This window comes from Eutrigla gurnardus (assembly GCF_963514095.1).
Source record: "Eutrigla gurnardus genome assembly, chromosome: 5".
NCBI classification, from domain to species: domain Eukaryota; kingdom Metazoa; phylum Chordata; class Actinopteri; order Perciformes; family Triglidae; genus Eutrigla; species Eutrigla gurnardus.
Window position 1 is genome coordinate 6,307,868 of NC_139919.1, and position 15,483 is coordinate 6,323,350.

General features: G+C 41.3%; 1 long non-coding RNA gene across 1 annotated transcript; it reads right to left on the reverse strand.

The window, feature by feature from the left end:
* Window positions 1-3,605: 3,605 nt before the first annotated feature.
* On the reverse strand, window positions 3,606-5,276 carry LOC311013168. Its single transcript, XR_014597112.1, has 3 exons — window positions 5,177-5,276; window positions 4,499-4,584; window positions 3,606-3,871 (listed from the first exon to the last, which is right to left on the reverse strand). It is a non-coding gene; the product is annotated as an uncharacterized lncRNA (long non-coding RNA).
* Between the last annotated feature and the right edge of the window lie 10,207 nt (window positions 5,277-15,483).

Below are 15,483 nucleotides of genomic sequence, written 5' to 3' on the forward strand. Positions count from 1 at the left end.
GATCCAGATCAAGAGGTTGTAGATGGATGGGTCAAACACTGGTGGGTCAAACACTGATGGATCAAATACTGACAGGTCAAACAGTGATGGATCAAACACTGATGGTCAAACAGTGATAGATCATACACTGATGGGCTTGTGAACTGCCTACTTAACTTAAAATAAAACATAAGCAGGGTTTAATGTCCAAAAAGAGGACCAGGGACAAAGGAAACATAGCACAAAAAAGTCCACTTTTCAGATTTGTCACTTCATTTTTGTATGTTCCTTTTTCTGCAAGTGCAAAAAAAAAAATAGAAATGTGTTTTTATTTGTTATATAGTCTTACTTATATCTGCCAGGAACACATTATGATGGTTGAACAATCAATCACTTGCAGCTTGAGGATCAAATCTACTTGCTTTTTGACGAATATCACTTTTTTCAACATGACTTGTGTGAATCATTCAGATCCAAAAAGGTTGTGGAAGGTTGGCTCAAGCACGGGACTTTTACCCACTAAGACCATTCTTTGTGAAGCCAAATGTCATCACTGACATATCTTAATTTACCAATGCTATGGCAGCAGACGTTTATTATTAGCAAAGGGTTTTTTGACAATGGGGTGCTAATTTTTTCTACAATTACATACAGTTTGCTTCCAACATGCTGTTTTTCAAAATGTGCATAAAACACATGAATGGAAACATGACTATTGATATTTGAGCTCAACAAAACTTTCCAGGTAATGAGTGAATCCCATCTCTATGTAAGAAACTCTCCTCCGTCCCTCTGCCTAAATCTTCTACTCGCTGATTAACGGCAATCACACATTCAGCTATGTGCCACTGCTATTTATTCATTTTTTCTGAAAATAATTGAGATAACAGAAAATTCTGAGTTAAAATCCAGAGAGCATGTCCACACTTGTTACCATTCAGAGAAGAAAGAGGTAGGAGTCCATGTGTGGACTTCACTGTGGTTTTCATGATTCATTTCTGATCTGGAGGTGATTTGTGGAAGTAGAGTAGCAAGGCAGCCTTTACACATAATGAGGATAAAATGTTGAGTAAAATATTGTGTAAAGAAATGCAGAGAGTTGGAATTGTCTCTGTTACAGCAGCAGTAAACAAAAGTGGCTGTCAGTCATCTCTCACAGTTCACCCACACTTAAATTACTTAAGCTCTAATCAATGAATCAAAGCTGGATGGAGAGAGATTACACATCAAACAACCACCATTTTTATTCGCACTGGAAACAGCTAAAAAGCCAGTAGCTCTTTTAGTAATGAACTACCAAGGCCACCTCGTGTGTGCTGCATTCACGTGTCACTAAACAAGCCAGGATACACTTTTATCATGTACTGTATATATGTACTCTTTTATCATGTACTGTATATATGTACTGTATTCCAAGTCCTAGCGTTACGTGCTCACACTGCATGAAAAGTGGGATTTTCGTCAGTTAGCGGCCCTGTAAATTGCCGTGGAAGTTCAGGTTTACGACTGCAAACGGCAATTTGCAGGAAACACCGAAAACTGACGTAAATTGCCGGGAATTGACGTGGGCCTTGCTTGGCAGTTGTCCCCCCATGACCCCCCTCCCCGTAATCCTAGGGGAGGCTTTAACATGTAAATGAAAATGCTGTGAGCTATACAAATGCAAATCAGGGTAGCAGGGGGAGTTTTCCCCCAGGCGACATTTTTCTGAAAGGTGTTAACTTCATTTCATCTTCATTCAAAGATATAACTTCATTTCATCTTCATTCAAAGATACACAAAACTATTTGCTTCAACAATTACTTTTAATCAGGCTTTGCCACAAAGGTAAAATGTACATTCATGCAAACAACATCACAGTCTCCTAGAGCTCAACCACTGTGCATAGTGGCATGACTACAGTGACCCTTTCTTTGGTCTTGCTTAAATGCACAGTGGATGTGTTAACCACACATATCCCAGCAATGCGCTCAACAGGCAGAAATGATGCTGGGTATGACGTGTCTGTTCCCTGCAAGCTCCAAACTTCTATTGGCTTTCCAAAAAAATGTCTGTCCGGATGGGGATGAAGCCAGGAAACTTGCGCAATAACATGTTTAAATGCAGTACCTTTTGACACAACATTAACAACTATAAACTGCTTTATAATGGCTGGTCGTAGTTCTGCTAGAGGGTCAAGGATGGGTTCCTCAAAACTATTAGTGTTTCCACACCACTTAGCATATACATATGCTGACCTTTCTGCTCTAGACCCATCAATTGAGTAAGTTACATTCAGATATGTTACCCGTTTGCATGTCATGGCAAAACAGTCAACGTCAGTGACACAAGTGTACATTTGATGATACATTGTCAACATTGCATGTCTGTCAGGCTCATCCAAGATTGTCTAGTGGAATGGAGACAAAGGCACAGGTCTTTACACATCGGCGGTACATGACTCCCGTCTGTTGGGTCATGACTGGATAGCAGCAGGCTCTGTACGTTATCTGACTTAGCCCTTTTGGATTTTTTCTCCCAAACACCATTTTTGAAAAAGCGCTTTTTGTGGTCAAAATACTGTGTATGACAGAGTTCAATGTTGCAATGTTCACAGAAGCGCCGAGGTCTTTTCTTCAGTATTGGGACTTCCATCTTTCGACTGACGTCACACCGTGTTTCTATCACAGAGCTTCATGGCCACACCGTGCCTGTTTATATCATAGATCTCGGCTGTGTTCGAAATGCCATACTAACGTACTGCCTACTACATATTCAACGTGTATGTACTGCATACTGCCTACTAAATGAACGTTTGAGTATGCTGTTACCCTCAGACTGTTCACACCGAAGTATACACATCTCATACTACATTTTTTTGTTTTTTTTTAACTTTATTGACATCTCGTCCTCATCTTCTCTCACGTAACCGAATCGATTACGTTAGCGGTTCTAGCTCCCGTTTAATATTAATTACTTATCAAAATATAAAGCATGATTATTATTAGTTAATTAAATATTTCTAAATATTGTTTAAGTCAAATTACAACTGTCAAATGTTTTCTACAGTTTATTATATATGCGCGCTCTCACGCTTTCCCTCTTTCCCTCTTTCTTCCTCTTACCTGAGTAGCTTCTTCACTCGCCATCGATCGCGACTGTTAAGCAGCTTTTATCGATCATTAATCGTCCGTTCATAGATCGTATTATACCTCTGACCACGGAACACCAACACCTTCACCGCGGAGACGACGGAGGCAATCTGCCCGTCGGAGGAGCTACATTATTCACATGTTCATGGAATTTGGATTTCCCTCTGAAGTAAGTAATATGACTTATCTGGTTTAAATACGTTCCTTTATTATTTGATTATCAATAGATGTGCATATGCATGCATGAACAAATGTAGGCTACATGTAGGCTAATATAAGTGGTTTTAATAATATCATGTATGATTTTGGTGTGATAAAAATAAACAAGTACAAGCAAGTGGGATATTAGTGAATAATTTATTAGAAAAATAATCCATGTTATATATACAGGTTGCAATACGTGTATGATAAGAAGGAATAAGTAGTTTATCAACAAATGAATAGGAAAGCATTCAGAATAAATGTAATATCTGATGTTTTCTGTTACAGGTTGGTGCCAGACGGCCGTACTGCAGTTCAATCCTCCTGTTCCCCTGCTGGGCCTCTACTTCGGGAAGGGGATTTAAGGAAGGACTTCTGTCTTTCAAGGTGTTCCACGGAGAACCTCGTCCACTGCTTACTAACAGAACAGATGGGTTCCATGTCCATAGTTCCACGGTGGTGATGGGGGTGACAGCGACGAAGTCAACGAGCCACTCCAGCAGTCCTGGGACATCCTCAGAGGCTCGTAGCTGCAGTGTCTGCTCCAAATGTCCAGATCCCTGTACTGCTGGAACATGATTATTGTTGAGGTTTTATTTGTGTTTATCAGTAGTGCAGTTTATAAGTAATACCACACAGTAGATGTTGTTACAGACAAATGTTTCCTGTTTAATGTTTTACGATTATTAGGCTGTGTACAAATCTAAATAATAAATATCTGAATATATATATGATTGTTGACTCATGTTTCAGGCCTGCAGGTCTATTTCCCTCCTGCTCTGGAGGAGAGACCCTGCTGCAGTGGTTGGCATCATGGCTGAGGAGATGGGGTGTAGTGGGGTAATAGCAGGTCTTTGCTCCATCACCTCATCCATGACAACAAACACTTCCAGTGTGCAGCAGTGACCTCTCCTCCCTCGGTGCTGACATCTTCAGTTCATACAAACAACACTTCTCATAATCATTGTTTAGATCAACTATTCACCACTTGTCATATATTAGAATATGTACTGTAATACTGTTCCACATGGGACCAACTTAATGGACTCTGAGGTTTGAACACATTGTAGATATTATCCAGCACTGACTTTGCCTGATTATTAATAAGAAAGACAACTTCATCTGGTTTATTTTATGCTTCACATCAAGCATGTAGAGTTCAATACTTTAAACTGCTTCCAACTCACCTTGTATTTCTGCTTCATGTTCTCCCACTTCTTCTTTGTCCATCTAGCTCCACCTTCCCTCCATCTAATGTTCTTCAATAAACATCCTATATGAAGAACAGCACGTAGAAAAGTGTTACAGTTCATTGATGATTGCTTGCTGTTCAACAGAACGTTTCAGGTAGACATCTCAGGAGAGCAGGACATCTCCCATCTATATACGCTGGTGTTCAACCTTATATCATTGAGTAGCTAAATATGCACCAGTAGTAGTTAAGCCCTGCATATGAGAATTATAACATTTATCACCACATTTTTTTAGTGAAGCTTCTCAGAGCAGCATCCCTCCTGCCGGTGAACTTCTCCTCATCGTTCCCTCCACTGAATGAGGCGCCCGGTGTCTGCATCCGTCCCTTTAACGAACGGTGCACTGCGTTATTTACCGCCGTTAGTAAATATATAACCACGGTTTAACATAAGCACTATATTCTTAGTTAACGTCGGTAAAAACGGCACATTTGCCGCTTCGCTTACGCTCGCTAACCTCTATGGTAAATTACCGTCAGTAGGCTAGCCGGCTAGCAGGACCTTCGATTCGTAACGTTAACGTACAATTCCAACAACAATAAAGTAACGTTCATTATCAATACGATTTAAAAGTCAGCTGGAAACATAAAAATCATGTTACAGTATACTTACATGTGTACGCGGTTTGTGTCGGGCTGTCGCCAGAATCACCGCAATCGTCCGCCATTATCCAAAACTTTTCAGAAGTCAGACGAGCCGCAATGCATTTTGGGGAAGTGAGTAGATTTAGCAAGGTCCGCTGTATACTCAGAAATTCTTGCATTCAATGCAGTATACATCCGGGCATTTCTCGCGTACACAAATTCACATACTATTGTATGTGAACGCACTACGTACTCAAATTTACGTCACAATTGAGTACAAGTAGGACGTTAGTATGGCATTTCGAACACAGCCCTCGTCTCGCGAGTTCTTCCGTGTAACAATGACCTCGCATGTGATTGGACGAGCACGTACGAGGTCACGGGGACCTCGTCCAATCACGTGCGAGGTCGGCATCTTGTCCAATCACGTGCGAGGTCATGGGCAAGATGGGCATGTTTTTATACCTGTACTCAGAACTTTCACTCCATTTTCTGTGTTTTAACTGCGTTGGTTTCGTGATCTATAATGGCTGGACGGTGTCTCGCATTCAGCTCCCCTTCAACCCCTCTGCATGGACGCGATCAACCACTTTCAGCCAGTCCGCAGACCGGCGAGAAGAAACTGCTGAATGCTATCAGTGGCCTGTCTCGTCAGCTCGCTGTGCTTGCTGCCGATGTGAATGAGCAGTTCGCCGCACTAAACTCCAGGTTGGCTGCTTTGGAGACGAAACAGTGTGTGGAAGAGACTAACGTTAACTCGAAAAAGAGAAGACGGGTGAACAATCCCAAGATTGCGGTAAGAATATGTTCGGTGACTGATAGCTAAGCTAAAATTAGCAAAGCAAGCCCAAGCTAAAAGTAGCTTAAAAGCTAATAGTCCAAGCTAAAAGTACCATAGTAGCCTTGTAAAAGAACAAGAGAGAGGAACCAGTGTAACGTTAAGTTGCTTTGTTAAGTGTATGTTGTTGGTCTTTTACAGGAAGCAGTACGCCGTCTTCACAACTCGGAGACGAATTGTAGGCGCTACGAACCGGACCAAGGGTAAGATTTAAAGAATATGCTTTCATTCTGCTGTATAAGGAAATAGATGGGTTAACAGTAGATACTAGAGTTGAGCCGGATACTCGGCTGAAACGAGTATCCGGTACGGATAAAGCACTTTTGCCGAGTACGAGTATTATACGAGTAATACGAGTCAATATCTGTGCTCGGATTAAATAAAAATCCTCATTGGGTAGCTGACTGTGTCTGCGTCCTGTGATATGCTACAGCCCCTCCCCTACACACTCGCAGATGTGTTGTTGTGTCCGCTCTGATCACTCACACACAGAACAGATCTCTGTCTCTCCCTCAGTCACTCAGGTTCGTGGGTCGTTTTCCGTTAATGTTTAGGGTTTCTTTCTTCAGCTTCAGGTTTGTTATTACTTAGGTTGGTACTTACTTATGAACTAGTAGAGTTCTGGTACTTCGTTCAGACGTGGTGCCGACTCGCGTTGCGTCTCTGCCTGTCGGAGATTTTTCTTTTTCTTTTTTTAACCGTCATCTGGCTGCCTGGCTCTAACACTTTCTTGCTGTATTTCGTGAAAAAATAAAGCTGGTAGTGGTATAAATATTGGAAATCAAGCTACACACACACACACACACACACACACACTCTCACTCTCTCTCTCTCCCCCTCTCCCTCTACCTCCCCCTCTCCCTCTCCCTCTCCCTGCCGGTCGTCTGAGTTTTTTTTTTGTTTTTTTTTTAAACCGTCAACTGGCTCTAACTGTTTTTTGACTCCACGCACTGAAGTCTGACACTTTCTTGCTGTATTGGATGAAAAATAAAATAAAGCTAGTAGTGGTATAAATAATATTAAGCTACACACATGCCCCCCCCACCCCCTCCCTCTCTCATGATCATGATTGTATTCATTGTTGCAAAACTTGTTCTGTAAATAGTTCGTTTGCTATCGTGATCAAAACCATTGATCTGAAGCTCAATGCTGATGCTGTCCTGTAAATAGTTTTCTAATCAGCAATAAATAACAATTTCTGATCAGCCCATATCAATTGCATGCTTAAAATAACATACCAGTTAAAACCTCGCTCATTTCAAGACAACCAGACCCACTTCCGGGTTAAATCCCGCCCACTTCCGGGTTAGGCCCCGCCCGTTTCCGGGTTAGGCCCCGCCCACTCCGAGTACAGATACAGATACAGATAATTCATATGGTTAACAGATACAGATACAGATAATGCTGTACTCGCTCATCCCTAGTAGATACCGATCTTAACTGTTCATTTTGTTTTCACAGACGAACCTTGCCTCATAACGAAGCTGTGACCTCTTACTTGCTCGGAGCTTTGTCCGCAAGTCCGGATTTCTATGACGCTGATAGTGACGCCATTGTGTGTAAGTAACTTTTACTGTTTTCTTCTTCCTTGTTTTAATTTTACTGTGACTTAAGTTTTCTTATTCATACCACTCATTTAATTGTTTTCCAGCTGCCTGTAAGACATACTATGAAACGGTACGCAGGAGCTTCAGACACACACAGCCTGATCTCGCATCGCAGGCGGAAGCTGTGAAGACGTCAGCTCGAGTCGTTCCAGGAGAAAGAGGGTAAGACTTATTAGATTTATTAGATCCGTTTTTGGTCAATGTGACCAAACCTACCTAAACCTATTTTTCAGGTGCATTAATAGATGTGTTGTGTTCATGCGCAGTGCATCGCGCAGTACTGATTGTCTTTATTGATTGTTTTACAGCTGCTGGAAGCAAGACGGAGTGTGCTTGCTGGCGATGAGGTGGACCGTTGGAAGTGCGCCACCACAGACATGATGTCTGATGAGGAGGACGGCGTCGTTGGCGGGGTGTCTGGATGGATTGTGCGACCTCCATCCTCTCGTAGCCAGGAGCTCACCGAGCTCTGTGCGACTCTACAGTCGCGATTAGAGAAGACTCCCAAGTACAGGGCCACGCACAGCAGGCGGCTGTAAAATTGACCAAATTCGGACAGAATGTCGACAGGTTAATTTGTTTGTTGTGTGGGCAAATTTGTACAGTTGTGTGTTGTGTTGTCAATAAAGCTCTTTCTTTGAATACTTCCTCCTGGCAATTTTTCCTTTCTTCAATAAATTCATTCATATTTATATTTATAAATATATAAATAAATAAAAATAAATAAATAAATATATATATATATACAGTGATAGATCTGCTAACCAATCACTAGTGATTATTCTTGTTTAAAAGACCCAGTGTGACCAATAGTAACACATCTGCCAACGGGGGTGGGGTTTACATTTATAATGACTCATCAGGTTGACCAATAGTGACAGATCTGCCAACGTGGGTTGGCTTTACATTTATAATGACCAGATCTGCCAACCAATCACGAGCGATTATACTTGTTTAAAACTAGTGGTTTCATCCAATCCTGAGTGAGGATATTCAAGCCATCTCTGGCCAGGCGCGGTTTCGCTGCTATTCATATGCTAATTAGAGCCTTCGCTGTGGTTCGTTTTCGACAATTTTCGGCACAGACGAACGCGGCGTTCGCAGCCTGTAAATTGTCGTTAACTCCCGAAAATTAGGGAGATTTCCGGGCGTTTACAGGGACGAAAATCCGACTTTTCATGCAGTGTCACCAATGGATTGATGTGTCACACAGAAGTTTCAAAAGCGTCCATTGTAGGGGCCACAGCCCCAAGATTCTCGGATGTGACTTCTCAACGAACGAAAGATGAACTATTCACCTTTAAAAGATATACAGACAAAGATCCCCTCGCAGCAGATGAGGAAACATTCTCCTTCAGATCACTGGACCACTTGGAGGAAGTGTGAGTCCTCTTTATGGCTCGGTTAGAGGATTTACGAACCCTTAAATCAGAGCATCTACAAAGTTCTCCTCGCACCCCCGAATGAGGAGGACCAGACCTTCAGAGACACCAGACTTTGAGGCACCCAAACGCATCTGGAAACTGATTAACACCTTTGTTTGACAGAGAGCCTCGATTGAAGTATAAAGGACAACACCATATCTCTTCCTCACCATTTGCTCCCAAGGCATGGTGAAGACCCCTTCCTCCCCTCTTGGGAGTCATAAACTAATGACCTGGTCTGCTGGCATGCAGAGAGAGATCACATGAACTCTGCAGGAAATCATGTTCACATTTTGACCAATTCAAGAAAAGGGTGAGATATGTGTTCAACCTTAGTTTAAATTCATAATAATCATTGAGGAATTATAAACATACTGGCGAACTTCCCGTTGCTCTACGACGAAGAACAGAGAAGTTACCAAAAATTGCTAAAAATTAACATTGTCACTGTAAGAGATTTAACTACTGCACTCATGCAGTCAGACGAAAATATGTTTGCTCATTAATCTGCCCGCATCACCCAGGGACAAAATGCTTACTAAGTTACCAAACTTGTTTGGGCTAGCTTGATAGGTTTGCATTGTACCAAAAATTATTTGTACAGAGAAATGTTTACAGTTTATGTTTCATTTGTCCATTCTTTGTGCCAACTTTGACCATAACGGCGAGATGGTGTTCAAACGTTCTAGTCATAGGATTGCATTTCGTTTTGTTTAACAGTTTAAATCACAAAGATTTCGGACTGTAACTTGAACGGGTCCCTCCTGGACACGCCCCCTCGGTCAGCATAAAAGCTGCGTGTTAGAGACACCAGTTGCACGTTCTTCCCTCCAAGCTTCTTGCGTCCAGGAGCTCTTGCCTCCCGGGGCTTCCCCCCCCCCCCCCCCCCCGACTCTGGCCTCCCCGCTCGTGCCAACAGGCGCTGGCCATCCGGCCTTCGCCTTCGCTCTTCCTTTTTACCATCTTCAAGTTTCGTACTTTTCTTAGTTCCCAATTTTTACTCCTTTTATTAGAATAGTTCGTTCGACGTTAGATTCTCCATTTTTGCATTTTTAGCTTTTCTTTTTCCGCAAGCCTTTTGATCAACGCAAGATTTGGCATATTGACTAACGCTTATACCTAAGCCACCCAAGGCCGAATTCAAGGAGAAGACAGCTGTTTAACTAAGACGGATTACGGCAAAGACGGACGCCCGCTAAGAAACTACCGCAGATCGGCGCTCACGGTTCCCTCGGTCCACGGCAAGGAAGATCCCTTCGGGTCTACGTAGGGTTGGGCATCGTTTGGATTTTACCGATTCCGATCCCGATTCCGATCCTCTGTTTCAATTCCTGTTCTAAACGATTCTCGATTCCGATTCTTTGAGGTGCAGGTCAACAGGTCCAGTGTTGCCACAGTTACTTTGAAAAGTAGTACTCTTGACTTCACTTAACTTAAATAATTGTTTGCATATTGTAATGGCAGTAACATCATGAATTAACATTTTCTGAATATTGAACCGGCATTAGAGCAGCAAGGATTGGTTTTATGAAACAAATGAGCACAGTCCTAAAGTGAGAGCGGCGTGATGACGAAGGGAGGGGGCGGGGCCAGCAAGCAGCGAGACATTTCTCCACTAAACACTCAAGAGAGACTCCGCTCGCATTTCAGCACAGACTGAGTTAGCAGGAGCTCCGTGAAATCGAGAACTCGTCTTGTTTATTCACACGCTGCGCCTTTTCACCGTCACCGGGCGGGACCTGCTCTTTTAATGTGGTTGTGCCATGCTGTGACTCTAAATGTTTTTTCAAGTTTGACGTTGTATTCTTGAAAGTAGACAACACTTTGTTGTTAACACAGAGTGTACAACGAACCTTTATGTTGCCATCTTTTGCTGAGATGAAGTCGAAATAATGCTTGTATTTCCAGCTGGAAAATGCGTATCTCTCCCCCTCCATTGTTTACATTTCTGCCGGTATAGCGACTACATGCGACCGTCCGTGAAGGTGTCGGCTAACATACGTCACCCCCGAGACGCACGAAGAAAGCAGATCTTTTTTTTTACTGACAAAAATAGTAACGCACCGTGTATTTGGATAAGTAACTTTAATCTGACTACTGGTTTGGCAATAGTAGCGCGTTAGACTACTCGTTACTGATCGTTCTATCGCGGAGTCTCCGCACGCCGGGCGGAGTAATACAAACAAACTAGTGCGAGCGGAGTAAAACAAACAAACTAGTGCGGACGTTTAAGAACCGAAAAAAATCGGATCGTAAATTCCAACAGCTTCTTAACGGTTCCGGAACCGGAGGTTAGGAACAGGTTCCTATTTGGAACCGGATCTCGATGCCCAACCCTAGGTCTACGTCACCGACGGAAGAGCGACTGCTTGGAGTTTCAGTAAGCCGAGAAGAAGCGTCCCAAAGTAAGACCGAATCCGCATTCAACAGTAATGACCGAGTTGCAGGGTGAAACTAAGTATAGCGTCTGTTAATATCTAATATCTGTGAGGTCATTTATCCCATTATTCACTTTTTCCTCTTACTAAGGAGTCCAAATTCTTAGGAAGAACCCACTCGCCTTTATCGCCAAACGTGCTAGATGAGCTGTTAATCACATTTCCAGTTATATTTCTGGCGTTGTATTGGTGTTTTGTTTATTACATCTGTTATTGTTTTATTCACTTTTGTTTAATCCCTAGTTAATCAATAAATTCCCCTAAAGCATAAAGTCGTTGTCCGTGGATATCTCTTCTGTGCAGAATACAAAGATCCCTATTTCAAGAACTTATGATCTAAGGAAATGAGACTGATTTATTAAATGATATTGATTAATTGTTAATTAATGAATAAGTGGTAATTAGAGTCATTAACGTGACTTCTATAAAGTTCTGTCTGACCAACAGATGGTGCCCCTTTTACGAGAGCAGGTATTGAAATTGTAGATTAATATACATTGATATACATATTTTAATATCGTAATTTCCTTACATACACAGTTTACCACAGGTACCATTAGGTATTAACCCTTATCTTCCTACACCATGTATGAGGGAGGTCCGAGTGGAGGACCAGTAGACAACTTTCAGCAAGTATCTATCAAGTACTTTTTTGTCTCCCTGAGTAGTTTTGTTGCATTTTTGTTCTGACTTCGTAGTGAGTGAAAGCCAAACCGGGTGAATTTTAATAAACCATACCATGTCATGTGGTTGCGTTTTTGTTGTTTTAACTTTGTAGTCATTTAATCTAAAATGTCAAGTTTTTTACAAAACCTAACCAAGTTTTGTGTAATGAACAATGTTAACCAGGGTGGTGTAGTGGTTAGCACTGTAGCCTCACAGCAAGAGAGGCCCGGGTTCAAGTCCAGGCCGGGGTTCCTTCTGTGTGGAGTTTGCATGTTCTCCCCGTGTGAGCGCAGGTTATCTCTGGGTTCTCCGGCTTCCTCCCACAGTCCAAAGACATGCAGGATGGGGATAGGTTCATTGATGACTCTAAATTGCCCGTAGGTGTGAATGTGAGCTTGATAGACTGATTACCTGTCTGTCTCTACATGTCAGCCCTGTGATAGACTGGTTACCTGTCTGTCTCTACGTCAGCCCTGTGATAGACTGGTTACCTGTCTGTCTCTACATGTCAGCCCTGTGACAGACTGGTTACCTGTCTGTCTCTACATGTCAGCTGGGATCGGCTCCAGCCCCCCTGTGACACTGAATACAGGATTGTAGTTGTACGGTAACTTAATTTTGTAGGAGGTTGAGCATTTATTCCTAGTGAAAATGTTAGCTTCGTCAGTCAAAAGGCCAACTGAAGGCAGCAACAAGTGATACCCACTGTAACGTCCACAATGCAACTGTTGACTAAATCCAACTTAACACTATTACTGATTACTTTAGTTGTTGCCGGTGCTGCAGATGTCATACCTTCCTCCACCTTTGCATCTCTTGTATTCTCACTCTTGAGGTTCATGAATATTTTATTGTTTTATGTCATGGTCTGTTTACTGACTGATTTCACCTTGAATTGCAGCTTGAGGGATGAATGAAGTTTTCTGACTTCACTTGAAAAGTTTGACAATAGTCAACTCAAAAAAACAACATGTTTTCTGTATAAATTCCTTTCTTGCTCTTATTGATTTGCAGCTCATTTTATCTCTTCTTTATTTCTCAAGTGCTTGTTGCGCTTTGAGAAAAAGCCTCATATTAAAGATTTTCATTATTACTGTATCAACACTTAGACATCTAGACGAGACGTATTGAGCCAGAGTTGTCAGTGTTTTCCTCTTTTGTTTGGCTTCTCTTGAGATCTCGCATTAAACGGCAGCTGTTTGCAGGAGCTAAAACTGTGGAAGAAAACAACTGATAAATATGTGCATCAGGACAATTTGTTGCCTCTAAGATTCCTCCCAGCCTCAGCTCATATTCACATGCAACATTACCTTCGAGCATACAGCGTTGTTCCTATCAGGAGAACATTTGAGTGGTATGATGTGTTGACCTTTGACCCCCCCCCCCCCCCCCCCCATCACCCTAGTGTTTTTACTCCTACAGTATATCTCCCTCCGTCCTCCCACTCATCACTCATCCTTCCATCATCCAACCCACCAAACAGCCACGTTATTATCTTTAATTCCACAGTGTGACTCTGGACTCAACCAGTGTTTGGTGAACAGAGATGGAAAATAAACACTTCCAGCTAACAGAAGAACCCAGTTAACACTGATACCGTTGATGGGTAATAAGATAACAACTATAATAATGAGACTAAAATGGCTCTCAAAGTAGGAATCAGCCAAATCTGGTTAAAATCGACTGTCAATTCATTGGAATGAAATTTCAGATGTTCAGTAACAGAATAAATAGGGGCAATATTAGGCATGTTCTATGCTGCAGTCAAATGGAAGTGGAAATGGAAGCAGGCAGACGGCAAACCATGCTGTGAGTGAAGTGGATTTTCAATCTTGAAATGCATACTGGTGGTAAAAAATAAAATACACACAAGTTAACTACAGATATGACAGCATCATTTCTACCTAGCTATCTAGCTTGTGAAAATCCATTTTGGAGTGACGTCATTGTATTTGTAACAATTATTAAACTAAGACATTGTTTTGAACCCAATTATTTTTGTTTTAAGTTGGTTCCTAAGCTGTATTTGGAATTGTTTATGTCGACGCCTATTCAGCAGTTGATGTGGAAAGAAATTGCAGCATCAGTAAACAGTCAATCATGTACTTGTGGGTCCTGTGACCACAGATCCTGTGGGTAGAGTAACCAAAAACTGTACTCAAGTTAGAGTATTGTTACTTTAGAATAATATGACTCAAGTAGAAGTAAAATTTGTAATCCAAATAGTTACAGTACAATAGACTACAATAGAGTTAGAGTAAGAAAGTATTTAGTGAAAAAAATACTAAAGTACTGAGCAACTACTGAGTAACTTCTGATTTACTGTTTTAATAATCAGAGCATGAATTGAACAAAAATAGACAAAATATAAAATATCAATGTGCAAATTCAGATATTGCCAAACTATATCCCTTTAAATAAAACAATAATAAATTAAATATTTAAAAAACAACAAATTAAGGCAAAGGGTCCGTTCCCAAGAACATTTTTTAACAGTACATGTCATTTCCTGCATTCTGGTGCATTTTAACGTGGTTTGATACTTTTATCTGGCTACATGAGGAAGAAATATGGGTACATTTTTATAAAGCGGTCAGAGCACATATTTGAAATTATTAAAAAGCTAAAAGTATAGAAATTGGTTCCATGACTAATTCAAAGGATCTATTTATGCTTACATACAATTGCAATTTCTTGTTGATATTATCAGATCATGAGTTAAGTGGAGAACTGTAGTCAGAGTACGTTTTCCAATAAACTAAATTTCCCTATCGTGGATTATTTCTTATGTATTATATTATTTCCCTTTGATAATAAGAAGTCCTAACAACGTGAGCTGAGCTTTTATTTAGAGCTCATTTTTTCAAGTGACAGAAATCAACATCCTGTTAATTAACTACAATATATGTTGAAGATCAGATGCTTTTATTGATCAGAACGGGGAACCTCGTTACAAGAAGCTGTTACACTGAAATCAACTGATTCACAACTGAAAGTGAATCTACAAATAGCACCGAGTGGACAGACAGATGTGCTGACATGGTAAAAGTGGGGTGATTCAAAGTAATGATTTTTAAAAGTGAGTGGGCCTTGTCCCTCCCTCATACTATGGGTCCAATGTCCATAATTCAAATATAGTTTGAATGTGAGGCCAGGGGTGTTTTGCCTCTTCCGATCCCAACTCCCAACGAGCGGAACTTAGTCATCCAATGTAAAAGTTGTATTAAAAAAAAAAGTTGCATTAAAACTACTATTAGAAGTACAATTAATCCAAAACGTCCTTCATCTTCAACCACTTATCTGGTGTCGGGTCCTTTCCCGGGCCACATCAGCTAACTCTGGGGGATCCCGAGGTGTTTCCA